The sequence below is a fragment of the Malus sylvestris genome, chromosome 9 (assembly GCF_916048215.2).
Source record: "Malus sylvestris chromosome 9, drMalSylv7.2, whole genome shotgun sequence".
Lineage (NCBI taxonomy): Eukaryota > Viridiplantae > Streptophyta > Magnoliopsida > Rosales > Rosaceae > Malus > Malus sylvestris.
Genome location: NC_062268.1, coordinates 20,346,900 through 20,363,687, shown reverse-complemented (window position 1 = coordinate 20,363,687; position 16,788 = coordinate 20,346,900). Strand labels below are relative to the sequence as shown.

General features: G+C 39.1%; 1 protein-coding gene and 1 pseudogene across 1 annotated transcript in view; one reads left to right on the top strand and one right to left on the bottom strand.

Moving 5' to 3' along the window:
- The window catches only part of LOC126634032 (heat shock 70 kDa protein 15-like), a 50,332-nt gene that overhangs the window by 7,218 nt on the left and 26,326 nt on the right, over positions 1-16,788 (bottom strand). The gene's annotated exons all lie outside the window — the stretch shown is intronic.
- On the top strand, positions 993-13,970 carry LOC126582485 (MAR-binding filament-like protein 1-1; annotated as a pseudogene).

Below are 16,788 nucleotides of genomic sequence, written 5' to 3'. Positions count from 1 at the left end.
AATAAAACTTGTGGCATAAGTCAATGTTTAATTTTCCCTTTGGCTAAACAAACAAGGTTTCCTTTTTCTTTAAGTTCCATGTCTACCACATCATGTTTTGAATTGATACATGTTGACATTTGGGGTGGTTACCAAGTGTCTTCTCTTTTCGGTGCCAAGTACTTCCTTACCATTGTTGATGATCATACTAGGTGCACATGGATCAATTTGCTGAAACATAAGTCTGACACCAAGGGGCTTCTCACCCAATTCATTCATATGGTTGAAACACAATTCAACACTAAAGTCAAAATGGTTCGTAGTGATAATGGTCCCGAGTTTAAACTTGACACGTTTTATGCCTTAGAAGGAATCATCCATCAAACTAGTTGTGTCAACACACCACAACAAAATGGTTTCATTGAACGCAAGCATAGACATTTGCTTAATGTTGCTCAAGCATTGCTTTTCCAAGCTCATTTACCTAAACAATTTTTGGGGGACGCAATCCTTGCTTCGGCATATCTATTAATCGCACACCAACACCCATTCTTCATGGGCAAACACCATATGAAAAGTTGTTTCAAAAACCACCCAAATACTCACACATACGGGTCTTTGGTTGTGTTTGTTTTGCATCCACTCATGCACAAAAACCTTCCAAGTTTGATCCCCGTGCGCGTCATTGTATTTTTCTAGGGTATCTTTATGGTCAAAAAGGTTATAAACTATTTGATCTTCATCTTCAAAAAGTGTTTGTCTCCAGGGGCGTCATTTTCTTCGAAGACCAATTCCCTTATCAACACTTAGACAATTCCGCTGCCTTTACCACTCCACCTCACCCTCCTGCCTCCTTGCTCCACTTTGACATGGATCATTTCTTTGCATCGTCTCAACCTCTCTCTTCCTCCAATGATCCCTTCACCTTCAGATGCTACTCATACCTCATCTCCCATGTCTTCCCTACCTTCACTTTCCAATCCTCTCTTAGATGATACCACCACCCCACCTCCATGCCTTTACCTCCAGATCCCACAGCACCCTCGCCTACACTTACCCTACCCCCACCCCGCCGCGATACCCGACCCATAAAACCCTTATCCTTTTTGCATGACTTTCACGTCAAGGCCTATCTCCCTTCAAAGACTGCTCCCGCATCTTCAACGAACGTGGTTAAGTCAGGTACCTCTCATCCCCTCGCTACTCATTTATCCTATGATCATCTCTTACCCACATATAAAGCATATACTGTTAATCTCACCCTCTTTAAGGAACCTACTAGCTTTTCCTAGGCTGTCCAAGATCCACATTGGCATGCTGCCATGCAACATGAGCTTGCTGCCCTCCATGCAAATAACACATGGACGTTCATGCCTTTCCCTCCTCATAAAGGCCCCATTGGATGCAAGTGAGTTTATAAGGTGAAGCTCAAACCCGATGGGACAATCGAACGATACAAGGCACGTCTTGTTGCAAATGGGTACAGTTAAATCGAGGGGGTTGATTACCATGACACTTTTGCTCCCGTGGCTAAGTTGACCACAGTCTATGTCCTCCTCAGTGTTGCAGCCTTGCAAGGTTAACACCTTTATCAACTAGACGTGAACAATGTTTTTTTAAATGGTGACTTGGAAGAGGATGTTTACATGACTTTGCCTCCTGGTTTCGAATGAAAGAGGGAGACTCGAGTATGCAAGTTGCACAAATTTCTTTACGGTTTATAGCAAGCTTCGAGGCAATGGTTCATCAAATTATCCAATGCTCTTAAGGTTACTGGGTTTGAACAATCTTTGTCTGATTACTCATTGTTCGTTTGAAGTCGTCAAGGTATATTCACTGCTTTACTGGTCTATGTTGACGACGTAATATTGGCAAGGAACGATTTACATGAAATTGAAAAGACTAAACAGTTTCTCTCTCACCATTTTAAACTGAAAGACCTGGGGGTGCTCAAGTATTTCTTGGGGATAGAAGTTGCACGATCAAAGCATGGAATCACTCTATGTCAACACAAATATGCGCAAAAGATATTGGATGATGTTGGGTTTTTAAGCGTGAAACCTTCCCGGTTTCCCTTAGACCAAAATTTGGCCCTCACACAAATGGAAGGATGGTTATTGGACGATCCTTCCTTATATAGAAGACTTGTGGGTAGATTGATATATTTGACAATCACAATACCAGACTTGGCCAATGCCATGCATGTGTTAAGTTAGTTCATGGAGAATCCTTAGCAACCACATCTTGATGCCACACACAAAGTACTAAAATACATTAAACAGGCACTTGGGCAAGGTAATTTCTTTCCTTCCACAAGATCATTACAGTTACGAGCATTTTGTGATGCTGATTAGGCTAGATGCAAAGATACTAGACAATGGATAACGGGTTATTGTGTTTTACTTGGCCAAGCACCAATTTCGTGGAAAACTAATAAGCAAACCACTGTATATCGCTCTAGCGTAGAAGCCGAATACTGTTATATGGCCACTACATATTGTGAGATTACATGGCTGAGAAATGTCTTAAAGGATTTGGAAGTAAATCATCAACAACCGGTTTCATTGTTTTGCGACAATCAAGCCTCCATACACATTGCTTCAAATCCTGTTTTTCATGAACGAACAAAGCACATAGAGATTGATTGTCACCTAGTGCGAGAGAAGGTTCAAAGAGGAATGATACGTACAACCTACATACAGATAGGTGATCAGCAAGCTGACATATTCACCAAACCATTGAGTTCGACATAGTTTGAAATGTTGCTCAACAAGTTGACTGCCATTAACATACACTCTAACTTGAGGGGGAATGTAAGGAAGGAATCTCAGATTAATTATTCAATATCGTGTATTGATATTTACTTTCTTGTTTAGTTGTTAATTAGCCTTATTTATAGGCAATAAAATATGATAGTATCATGGTAGTCTTTGTATAAAGTTGTAATTCTTGTTTGATGAATATATACAGAAATTCATTCCTCAAATCTATGCTTCTTATGATTTAATTAAATTGAATTGAATTTATTTTTTAATGTTAGGAATTGGTGTTAGGTTTTATAGCGTGTGAGGTCAAATGGTGCTAGAGGCGTTCGGTGAGAGACTTGTTCTTCTAGAAAGATCTTTTGGACTTGCAAAATGAGAGAGTGAGAGAGAGGCAGAGTATACTTTATGTATCTGTTGTGGGAAGTGTGATGTATGCACATACTTATACAAGATTAGACATCAGTTTTGTAGTTGAATCCAAGATGGATGCACAAAGCCCCCTCACCTGAACATATATAGTAAAGCACTCTAACTAACTTAGATCATTAATGTTTAATTGAATACAAGGCCCCCTTCTCATGTGCAGGCTACCCCATCCTTTATAATGGCTTGATGTGAATTTAGAACGACCACAACGAAGAATACAAATCAGCAGAAAAGTGGAGAGCAGACAAGTATCTCTTGCCTACTTGGTTCTCCCTATCATCTCTATGAGTGAAAATCAACATAGATGAGAGTTGGAAATAAAACTCAAGGGTGTCAAGAGCCAGCATTATGGAAACTTCATTGCTCAAGTTTTAATTTCGTTCATGTCATTTAATATATATTAGAATGGGTCACACGCGCATTGCCAGAGGTTTGAAAACTGTATTAAATACTGTGTTTGAAAGATGCAAAAATGGTATCACAAAACATTAACATTATTGAGAACATAGAGGTTGGAAAAGGTTTATAGATGAAATGTTTAATTTGTACAATTTAAACATAAAAGTTTGAAAGCTTTTTTTTTTTTTTACAGACATACACAAAATATTACAACCGTCCACTGCACTTTAGTAGTTGCATTCACTAGTGTAAACAAAGGTTCGTACAAAGACCACACAAGCTCAATTCCTAGATCCCTATCTACGGACCAATTTTACCTTTGTGCAACCTTTCTTTAAGCGAGATAGATTCCTTCGGTCTTCACGAAGTGGCAGCTCCTCCTGAGCTCTTCACCTTATGAAATCAAAATAGTGTTGTCTTCAGTCTTCACAAGATGATAGCTCTTCCTGAACTCTTCACCTTGTGGCACTAAAACCAACACACAAACTATGCATATGATGATATGACAAAGATATGCAAATCTGGATTCGATGTCTAGTCAGTTCACCAATCAAACACTTTAAAAATGAAATTGATGAGAATCCAAAATAGGTTAGTTCACAGATTTGAAACTTGGAAAAATTGACCTAAAACAAAAATCAAAATCACAAAAACAATGCTACCCTAATATGCAATGATGTGGGTATTTAGCGCATGAGTGTGATTTTGTAGCTAGGGTTTTCAAGTAAAAACATAAGAGGTAGCTCAAAACTAAAATCAACTTTTTTCTAAAAGTGTAAAACTCCTAGCCAAAACAAAAGAGCATATAAAATGAATTTAAGCAAGCAATTCAAAGATAGGTTTAGAAATATTCAATGAAGAACATTGCACATAAAATATGCTTGATGCTCCTAGGAGATCTGAGGTAGAGATGAAAATAAAACTCTAAAAAAGTTTTCCAATCTCAAATTCCCAACAGCAAATGAGCCCTAGAATGACTTTATAAAGATGGCTGAGTGTCAGACAAAGAGAGGGGATGAAAAGTCACGTGTCATGTGTAAAATCAATATAGAAATACCTAGGGCTGAAAATCCATTTTTGGGAAAAAAGTGTTAGATGGCCTATGTGGGCTGTCTTAATTTGTATGCCTAGACAACTGGATAACAGACGAAATTTTTTACTAGACAACTGCACTACACAAAAGGAATCTAGAAAAATAAGCTTGATATGCAAATGCAAATGTATGAGTATCGCCCGAAGGCAGGTCAGTCGCCCGTAGGCAGATCAGTCGCCCGTAGGCAGATCATACGCCTATGGGCATAACATAGTGACCACTAGATAAACATAAAAATCATTGAACATAATCTTTCCAGAATATAAGTATATATATCTCAACAGAGCTTAGTAGCTCAAACATCATATCTTAAATCATCTTCATAGTATATAATCATCCATCATATATACCACAAAGAACGTAAATTCGATAAATCATGAAATATCATAAAGCGTAAAACCAATTTAATCATAAACATTTCATAAAACGTGATATGAGCATATTTATGCGACTTAGTTAGTTTGTTTTCTTACATTTTCATAGTTGGTTTGTGTTTATTATAGTGATTTAAGCTATTTTCGTTTGTTTGTAGATTTAATTGGCAAAGTTGGCAAGAAAGTGCATTTTGAAGCATTTTAGAGCAATTATGGGCCGGAATGGATTGCATGCATGTGGGGCACAAGGAATGGACATTTTTGAAGATCAAGTAAAGCTAGGAACGTGCTAAAGAGATGGAGAAATCAATTCAAGACTTGGAAGATGAATAGTCAGCTGCAAAGGCACCTAAAACCCTTCTAGAAGGCTGATATCTTCCCTTAAACACATGCCGCACCCACCTTTCAAGAAGCCCTAGAAAGGTGACGCCCCAAACCCTTCTAGAAGTCCCAATTTCTACCACAAAACATGTTCTTTCTAGAAGCCTAAAAAAGTGGTGCCTATTCTCTTTCTAGAAGCCTAAAAATCTGCCACAAACCCTAGTTCTTTTCCACCTTGGATTGGGCCAAGCCTTTTTCTACAAAACCCTAGCTTTTTCCCATCAGGATTTGTGAAAACCCAGCCTATAAATATAAGTTTTTCAGCCAAAATTCGACGCACACCCTTCTACCATTTAGAAACACCTCTCAGTCGCAACAATTCACCATTCTACATCATTCTCCGCCACCATACATCCTTGCCGTAGCCCTATTCAACCAAAAACATATTCCTGATCACAAAACTCATCTCATACACTTCATCCACCTTTGTGCCGCAGCAAGAAGAAAGAAGGGAGGCCTTTTGGATGTTTGAGCTTGATTGTTGGAGCATTCTAGGTGTAATTCATTCTATGTTTACAATGTTTATTTTTTTTTTCTTTCGTTTTGCTGTGAACATGAGTGGCTAAACCCCTATTTAGCTAGGGGGAGATTCGAAGCCATGAACATCCTTAAGATATGAATTGATTTCTTCCAATTGTGATTTGATAAGTTGTGAATGCAATTTAATTAACTGTTTTCTTCCAAACTGATTCTTGTATGTTAATTAGGGGTGCATACTTAGTTTTCATGCATGAATTTGATGCTAGAATATAAATGAGTTTCACCTAATCGTTACAAATTTATATTCATGAGTTGTAAAGGTTGCTACTCACAATTGCGTTAATTGAATTCTTGGCCAACGTATCATGCATTCACAGTTACGAATATCTTGTCAACACTTATGATTTTCATGGAACGTAAAGATCTTTGATTGTATCTCTATTATGCATTCATATAGGGGACTTTTGGAGAATGATTTGGGTTGTCGCATGCATTCATCCAATTCAATGAGTAAAGGAAAATCTGAGGGTTAATTAGTGCATCACGGTTAATCTAGGGTGTTGAGCTTCATAATTTATTGAAAAGCAATTGGAAATCGATTCATGTACAAGAGTGTCATGTGTGAAGAATGGACCTCTAGCTAATCCATCAACCATCTTATTTCTCAAATTCGTTTACAATCTGTTCTAAGTCTTTAGTTATTTGTTTTTGCTTTAAATTCGTCAAAACCAAATCCCCCTTTACTTTGTTGAGTCATATTAGTTAGAAATTGTTTTCGTTTGTGTTTTTAAGTGTTTTGAGTCAAAGTAAAACCAATTTTCGTCCAAATTTACTCCTAGTGTCTAGTTTGAGTCTAATTAGCTTGTTTTGTGCTGTTTGAGTCATTTGACTTGTTTTAGTGTATTAGAGTCTAGTTTTCCATTCTTTGAGTCTAGTTAAGTATTTTTAAGCCTAGTTTTGTGTTTTAAAGTTAGTTTAGCATAGATTAGCAATCTCTCGTAATCCTCGGTCCAGAACGATCCCTACTTATACATATACTACAATTGTCAAAAGAGGGTTTTAATTTGTGTGCTTATATATTTTCACATCAAAACGTAACCATTAAGTCATACTTTTCATGTATGCATTTCTAATAGTAAAATTATGCATTTTGGAAGGGGTCCACTTATAGATAATTCGTCGTCGAAAAGTCATGCAACTAGCGAAGACTGAAACGCTGCAATAAATACACCTAAGCACATAAAGGGTCCAATTAATAAAACTATACTCAAACGATTGAATTTCAAGAAAAGAACATCATAAACAGATTCAGGACGTCGAAAAACATGTGAGAGACCTCAGGTACCCCCATGCCCTGCCGTACAGGTCCTCACGCGCCATTTTAGGTCACCAGAAAAGTCGTCGACACCACCGTGGACGGTGGCGGAGCACAGTACCTCCAATAGAGGCACGAGTGCTCCACGAGCTGACCAAGGAAGGCACCCATGAGCACCCACGCGCAGGCCCACAAGCGACCTGGGATATTGGGATCCAACTAGGTTGGGCCAGATTCGAGTCTGGGTTTGGGCTTGGTTCCTGGGCTTAGGCCTAATGGGTTTCACAAAACATAGTTCATATCCTTTAAATGCGCAAAGTTAGGATATATGTGCGGATCCTATTAATTAGGCAATAATATTTCAAAGGTAGTTTAAGGTATTTACTAAACCTGCTCTTTATATATTCTTTTTACAAAGATTCTTACAATGCGCTGCATTTTTAGTTCTTTTCTTAACATGGACTGGTGTTACTATAAATTATTATCTTTTGTAACAATTTTCCATCTCATTTCATGCGGTTTATGCATTAGTTCCTTTATTTCCCTTTTTTTTTTTCAGAAGAAAGTGAGCTAAAGACACCAGTGCGGAGTAAAAACACAGAGGTACGAAGTTACGAATGTCTACTAGACTCCCTAAAAAAATCTATATTTAATATCTTTCCTTTTTATTTTGTTAATTATTTGTTATAAGGCTTAATTTTCTAAAGTGAGTTATTCATTGAACAAGAAGCACCTTAAACAAATGCAGCACCAAATCCCGTTTTGTCTCTCCTGAATGGCATTGGTATTTTTAGTTATGGTGTCCTTGGTGCGCTCTATGTATTGACTTGGTCAGAAAAGAAAGTCACTGATGCCATAGTCGAATCTGTAAGTCTCTATTCAATACCATAGAAAAAGCTTTTCTTTACATGCTGAGACAACACAGACATACCATAGATGCTAACGAGAGTCTAGTCTCTTTGAAAAGGAACTTTAAAATGTACAAAAAAATGTAATGCGTGTTTTAACTTGTTTCCCAATTTTGTGTTCTTAAATGCTTCCTTGAAAACGATCCTCACTCTGGTGGTCCCTTTTGCTTTCCTGGTTTCTCTATTTTATAGAAATGCATCCCGTTAATGTATGAGTCTCTGAGCTCGAAAGATCATACTCCTTTACTTTTGGGTTCTGTTCGTAAAAATACTTTTAGATGCTTTGTTTGATTTAACCCACATTTACTTTGGTTGAAAATGCACAGATGAAAACCAAGCTGAAAGAAAAGGAAGCTTCTTTTCATTGGGGAAGAGCTATGAATCTAAGTTACTAGGTGAACAGGAAGAATGGAGCAAGCAACTTACAAAGGCAAACAAAGAGCAAAATTCTTTAACAAGCGAACTAAGTTTGGCAAAAAGTACAATTGCAAGCTTAGGAAAAGAGTTACATGGTGAAAAGAAATTGATTGAGGAGCTTAAAATTCAAATTGACATTATTAAAACCAAAGCAGTCTTGCTAGTGATTAGCTGGGAATCAGAATGAATTGTGAGCTTTTTCACTGCCAAGTCTTTTGCCATTCGGAAGCCTGCTAATAGGGTATCGTATTCTGCTTCGTTGTTGGATACTTTGAAACCTAGACATCAAATTGTCTGGATGACAAGGACTACGCCTGCTCTTGAACCTTTGTAATTGGATGCGCTGTGGACATGCAAATACCAAAAGTCTCCATTGGGTGGAGCAGGCGCACCTAGGGCACGTTCTGCTACCTTCGGGGCGTCGTTGGGCCGCTCTGTTGCGTCATGAATGCGTGGTAGGGAGCCATGGAGCTAGGGCCATATTACATGCAGCAAGGGATGCTCAATTGCTGGTATTGGACCATTTTAGAGTTGAATTATAAAGCAAAGGTCGGCTGGGACTGTGTGACACGTAGTAGGAAGTGGTGTTGAACTGCTGGTACATGTTGCTCTATGTAGAATCTTTTGGGGCGACAAAGACAAAACTTGCTTTCAAGTGTGTCCTTCCAATGTTCGTCTGCCCTTAGCGTGTCTTTTGGGTCGAGTTGTTGAGTTCATAAAAAAACTTTGCATTCGCCAAGGTCTTACGCCTTTATCGTTGCGTGTCTGGATTGGGCGAAATACTGCGTCATAAGGATGACTGCATGCGTTTGAAGGTAAAACTTGAGCTTCCAGGTTACAACAACTATCGTCAAAGTTAGCTTTTGAATTTTTAATAACATCGAGGAGAGCTTTTGAACTGTAGAATACAGGTAGTCGGGCCCCCAGCTCTTCTCGCATGATGGTAGGGCTTAATGCTACTTTAGATACCGTCAAACATACGAATAAGTCCACCACTGCTTCCAGTTTGGATAGTAGGGAGGTGATGTCAGGTACTTCTTCAAGTCCTTGAATGTGTATTGGCGAGCCTTGTCCCAAAGTGCATGCTTCTCTGCCAGAGCGAAAAAGTCTGCCAGAGTTAAATCTTCTTTCATGATCAATTTTCCGAATAGCAGGTGGTCTGCTAGAAGTCCTTTTTGGAAGGTTGTTATAGCTATTGAGTCGTTGCATCCGACTATCCTTGCCTTCTCTGCTTTGAACCTCCTCACATAGTTGCAAAACGACTTCTTTGGGTTCTTCCTGACGTGGAACAAATGGTCAGACTTCTTTTTTTATTGAGCGATAGGATGAAAATTCTTTGGTGAAAACCAAAGAAAATTCATCGAAATTCCAAATGGATTGTGGCGGCAGGGTGTAGAACCAATCTTGCGCTTCACATTGTAGAGTGGTGGCGAATATCTTGCACATGAGATCATCGTTGTTTCGATAGAGGATCATTGTGCTTCGGTAGTGCTTTCAGTGTCTCTCCGGGTCTTCATCCCCTTTGAAAGATGTGAAATGTGGCATGCTGAACTCGCGTGAAGGCTCTGCCTGGTCGATCTCGTCGGTGAAAAGTAACCTGCTTATGTTGGTCATTTTCCGTCGTAGTGCCTCGTCGATGATCTTGTTGCATTGGAAATTACGCAATTGCTTGGTCAAGAGTCTCTCTACTTTTTCCTGAATTTGCCTTTGTTGAGGTAATGGAGCTTTCGACTGCCCCCAACTGTGACTTGTTGGTTTAGGCTACTTTTCCATATGTTGGCTCGTCTATGCCACGAATATGATGCGTGTAGCGCGTTCCTAGTAGGCAAGCGAGTTCTTCGCAGACTGCCGGTTAAACTTGAGCCGGATTGAGTGACTGCTTCTCTCAATTCGTCGTGCTACCTACTCCGTTGTGAGGTGGAGAATTCTCCTTGCGGGCTTAGCCGCGAATGAACACTTCTCCTGGAAAGTTGCTCATGTTGACTATTGGAGTATGACCCCAACTGTGAATGTATGCTCGTCTGTGGGCCTAGTCGAAATTGCACGCTCATTCGCGTTCTAAGACGGAAGTATATGCTATCTTGGAGGCCCAATCGGGAGTGTACACTGCCTGAACGCTTGGTTAGTGGCTGGTCAAGTGGCTGCTTGCCGAGACGCTGCTGCAAAGGTTCTTTGTCTGCCCTTGTCCTACTTCGGGACACCTCGTGTGGGACACGTTGCATCTCGGTGCGCTGCAAGAGTTGGTTCACCAAGGCCGTCTACTGTGCGAGGGCGTTCGTAAACTCTATGACTTGTCGAGACAAGTGTTGTTCTTCATTTGGGTTGGAATAGCTTGGAAGGAATGCATCTTCTTGAGCAGTGGAAGTGTGGTAGACTCCAGGCGCGAGATTTGAGTTGGGAAATGCCAAATCTGCAGAAAAATATGGTGAAAATGCTCCTGGTTGGATCGTCAATCTGGAAATTTGGAGCCGGGATAGTTGAACTAATCTTGGATCAATTTAGGCTGCTTGGAAGGCCACAAAAGTGGGCTGCTCAGAGAGAGCAGGCTGGCCATGAGAGTGGGCTGCTAGGCGGGAGCAGGCTGGGCCACGAGAGTGGGCTGCTCGATGGAAACATGTTGCTCAGAGTGTGATGCACACGGGTGCAAGGCTTTGGCTTGGCTTGGCAACGCGTTAAGTTCGCGTTGGGCTTGAAGTAACATGGCTTGGGCCATCACCTTGGTGTCTTGAGCCTTGGATGGCACGGCTCGGGCAGTGGTAGCGGTGCCATAGACCTCACCACGGGTAGTGGTGACCGTGGTGGCCACCGCGGTGGTTGCCATGGTGGAGCCTCGTAGCGATGGTGCCGCTCCTATGATCACATTTAGCCTCGTGGATTGTCGTGGTCCCATTTCTTGAATATTGGTATTTTCACTTGTGGAATTTTTTAAAATTCTAGCCATTGTATTTCTCTTTTACGTTTTATCAAAGAATATTTGCAAATAAAAATTTCTAATAATAAGAATGCACAAAAAATCTACAAATGGACAAGAAAATAGAAAAACCTTTTGATGCGGGAGTCTTCTACGAGTGTGTGACTCTTCTCTCAATCAAAGCACCATTTTGTGGATGCAAATTTCTTCCTCCTTGATCTTGGACAAAATTGCACCTACAAAACAATTAACACCTTTAGTTAAGGCCAAAAGCCTCACGCGCCCACGATGAATGGGGGGGCTTTAGCCGAAGAACCTCTGATGCCAAAGTTAGAATTTAGAAAGAAAAGTGTTTAAAGAGTTTTTGGAGTTTTGCAAGAGTGTGTACTTAGCTTTTTAGAGAAAATGGGGTTCAATATATAGAGCATGGCCGGCCCTCTTGAGAGAGAGAGTGGCCGGCCTTTTGGGTAATTTTTTAGTGTAATGGGTGATTTATTTGGCAATTAATGGATTAATTAGGTAATTAATCCATTAATTGGCCAATTAACACAATTTATAAGGTATGTTTTGAAGGTTATGAAATAATTACCTTGTGGACAATATAGGATAAGGATGGATGAAATAACTTTGGATTTGTTACCTATTTTCGGCACTCTTGGCTTGATTGACCAATGATTGTCCACTGCTCGCGCGTAGGAAATACAGTGCGCCTTGAGGGTAATTTTGTCCTCTTTTGTCAAAAAATCCACGTGTTGCCTTGTGATTATTTTTGGCTCTACATCTATCACTGTTACTCCAAGACATGGTGGTAGGAGGAAAAAGGCTGCCGAGTAAAGATGGTGAACTATTTTAATTGCGGTAATCTTCTTTTCCTGATTATTTTGAGTCTTCCTATACCATCATCCTTTGAAGCCAGTTGTTCTTCGACTCTCTTCCTCTTGGACTTCAAAAATTTTCCCCTATATCAAATGCATTATACAAGTAGGACGCTGAGGGACTAGTTAAAATGATTTTTATGTAACACAGATCTTGAGTCCGAATGTGATTCCCTTTTACACACATTTACTTTTGGGTTCTGTTCATAAAAATACTTTTAGATACTTTGTTTGATTTAACCCACATTTACTTTGGTTAAAAATGCATAGATGAAGACCAAGCTAAAAGAAAAGGAATCTTCTATTGTTTCATTGGGGAAGAGCTATGAATCTCAGTTACTAGGTGAACAGGAAGAATGGAGTAAGCAACTTGCAAAGGCAAAGGAAGAGCAAAATTCTTTAACAAGCGAACTGAGTTTGGCAAAAAGTACAATTGCAAGCTTAGGAAAGGAGTTAAATGGTGAAAAGAAATTGATTGAGGAGCTTAAAATTCAAATTGACAGTATTAAAACCAACCCTTCAAAGGCCGGAGAAGAAAAGGTAGTACTTGAAGAGAATTTGAAGGAAAAGCAAAACTCAATTGAAGTCCTACAGGGGATGATTGATTTGCTCAATTTAGAAATCAAGGATAAAGAAAACAATGTCTGAAGTCTTGGCTATTCCTTGCCGAAAAAGATTTGGAGTTGAGGGACTTGAAAGTTACCTACAATCAAAGGATGGATGAACTAACCAATGCACTTTCAGATAGTCAAATGTTGAAAGATGAACTCTTAAAAAATCAAAAGGAATTAGAATTGAAGAATTCCCCTCTCGATGAACTGAATGCAACAGTTAGTTCTTTAACTTCTGAATTAGATGATTCGAAGAGGGAGTTTCATCTATTCAGGAGGAATACAATAATCTGAAAACATCCTCCTGTAGAAAGGCGGATTTGGATGCTAAGCTTTTGGGAGAAAGGGAAGAGAAATTTCAACAGCTAAAGGAAAAGCTTGAACTTGCTCTGAGTGACACAAGTAGAAACAAAGAATTAATTGCTGATTTGACCCGAGAGAATGAAAACTTGAAGGAACTTCTGGATAGAGAACTGAAAATTGAAACGAATTTGAAACATGAACTCTAGAGCACTCAGGAAGCTCTTGCAAAATCAAGAAGTTAAGCTTCCAATATGGAAAATCAATTACAATACTCAAAAACTTTGTACACGAAACTTAAAGCTGAGATCTCTAGGGTTCGGGCCGAGTTTACTGGAGTTAGGGAATCACTACAGAGGACCCTTGATGAGGCTATGTTAAGTGGTGATGCGGTTGCTGGTGAGCTTTCTGCAGCAAAAGAACTTCTGAAAAAGACAAATTGTTGGAAATTTTGAGTAGAATTTCATTGTCCCACATTGCTCACCACCACAAGGTTTCCTTACTTTATAAGGTTTTGTCCCTTATAGAAAGTGATTGGAGTGATGGATCTTGGAGAATAAAATTAGGCTCACCCTTGGAGTTGGGCTTTGGATGTGCTTTAATTATCAATTAATTATATATTAATTATAATTCGTCAAAAGACCTTGTAAATAATTAGCAACCACCGGAAGAGGCTGAAGAGCTTGTCACTGTTACTCCAAGACGTGGTGGTAGGAGGAAAAAGGTTGCCGAGTAAAGATAGTCAACTATTTTAATTGCGGTAATCTTCTTTTCCGATTATTTTGAGTCTTCCTATACCATCATCCTTTGAAGCCAATTGTTCTTTGGCTCTCTTCCTCTTGGACTTCAAAAATTTTCGCCGATATCAAATGCATTATACAAGTAGGACATTGAGGGAGTAGTGAAAATGATTTGTATGTAACACAGATCTTGAGTCCAAATGTGATTCCCTTGTACACACATGTTCAGTGTATAGTATCGATCGTGGAGTTCAGTGGATTTATAGAAGATTCAATATTCAATATGTTCTTACAAGTTTCTGCATCTCTACTTGAGTATCTGTATGAATAGATTGTACTTGAGGACGAGGTTCTTGGATTATCCGTGTTTAACTTGAAAATCCCTACACAACCCTACTCATCCAATGCACGATTGTTTCTTTTCGTATTTCCTAATTTGACATTGTTGGAAATAAATGTATCAGTACTCCGGCACCAATTCAAATTCTTCATGCAGTCAGTCAGTGACTGCACAGCACACTCAGAAAAAGAGTTGTAGTCTAATTCACTCATGTCTCCGATTGTCCGTTCTATTAAGGTCCTACATTTATGCTTAGACCAGGCAGCTCAATGCCTCAAACCCCAGAAAATTTACAAACTGTTTCTGCTGCATTGTGATTGTGGAGATACGGAATTAAAATCCAATGGAAATAATTACATCCACAAATTGAACCATGTGAGAATAAAGTGGGTGGTGAATAAACTGAACATGCAGCTGCTATTTCCGTGAAACAAAAAATTAAGAATATCTACAAATGAAGTATTGGTGGGAGGCAAACCCGCGACCTTTTGATCCGAAGTCAAACGCGCTAATCCACTGCGCTATGCGGTCTTCTTTTCACTTGGTAACTCGTTTTTCTAATTTTTACTACAATCTGGTTCTAGTTTAAAAAAGATTTTACTTAATTGATTAATCAAATGAAAAAACATGTATAAACTAAACATTATGCCACCATACTTATTTAAGTTATTATACATTTTTTCATGGGAGTTTCGTTCCCACTTCAGGATTATCTCTTGTAAAACCATATAATTCAATTTCTCTAACTTTATTCTGTTAAGGTTAGAAACAAAACTAAGCAACCAAAATAAAATCATACAAGGGGTAGAAGTGATGGACGTCTTTCTTAGAACATCTCCAATGGAATGGAAAAGTTTCTATAATATAATCTTCAATTTGAGGACCATATAATAAGAAACTCTAAATCAAATTTGGACCGTTTATTTATAATAGAAAAAAAAAGGGAGCTCTATATAGAGAGACAATACTATATTTCAAGAAACTCTACTAGTTTTTAAGCATGTCAAGGAGAAACAAAAATATAAAAAGCAACTAAAGCTCATCCCAAAAACATGGAAACAATGTTTTAAAATATCAGTCATACCCTTAAAGCTTTAGGGCTAATAATATAACTCAGCCTTCATCACTCCAACAAAATTAATGTGCCATAAGCTTAATGGCACACCCCGATCCAAGAATCAAGGTGTGCTGGCCGTCACGTGAGCGTGACGTAACCAAAAGTGCGATGCAGAAGCAAAAGATATGAGAAATACGAAGGAATAAAAACCAACTACTAGCAGTAATATCCAACTAGCATGCTAAAGTGAGTTTAAGTGTGCAGTACACAATTTCAGAGCATAAATACTAGGTGCAGTCAAGTAGGAATATAATTAAATTACAACACCCACAGGTGAGTCCTACATGCAGGAAGTATGTCAGAACGCCGAAGAAAACCTCGTGAGCCACCAACTGCTAACTAGAACCTGGAGGGGTGCAAAACAAAATTGAGTGGGTCAGTAAAACCAAAGTTTTCCAAAACATTTCATTTAAAACATTTCTAACCCCTCACTGTAAAACCTGTATACTTTCCCAGAAAATAACATAAAAGCATAATATTTGTTCAAATCTCTCAAAACATTAATCTTTACCAAAATCCAGCGAGTATGCCATGCAATAATGTCAATGAAAGAATATGGATGCATCAATATAACAGGTGATATAATGAAACAACCGGAGACCCCGCAGTTGGTCTTGTATGGTTCATTCTATAGCTCAATATCCAACCCAGCCGGAGTCACCACGGTGACCTGTACGGCACTACTCTGCACATAAATCGGAACTACCTAAAGTAGTCTATACGATAAGAAAGGTGTAAGAATACGCTCTAGTGCTTCTCTCTTCAATCATCTGCGCGCATAATCTAAGGTCACCTACTAGTCGGAACCACCTCTAGTGATCTATACGACTAGCATGTCGGAACCTTCACATGGTCTGTACGACATGCACCTACTTGGATCCAAGGTGAGCGTGCGATGCGGTGAATAATATAAGAACTAACACCAGGGGTGCAGGTTATGAGCTCTCAACGCAATTCACATCATCAATGATTCACATGAATAACATAATACTCACCTGATACTCACCTGTGCGTCCACAGCACCAATTCACATATATATATATATATATATGCATCAATTATCAATTCATATTTCTCATAATATGCATGCATGGCATTTTAAAACATACTTCATTTAAACTCAATTTCTGGGAAAAATATCAATAGCATATAGGTATAAACAGAAATACTGCCCACTCACTGGTAAGTTGATGGGTCGTAACCCCCGTGACGTCCTTGGATGTGCTCATCCTTGGGATAGGTGTCACCTATATGCGAAACAACTATAAAAACGTTAATTGAAGCACATAATCGACAATTCGTAATAACTTCTCATACGGTGCTCAAATTGGGTATATGAATATACCACATCGACCTA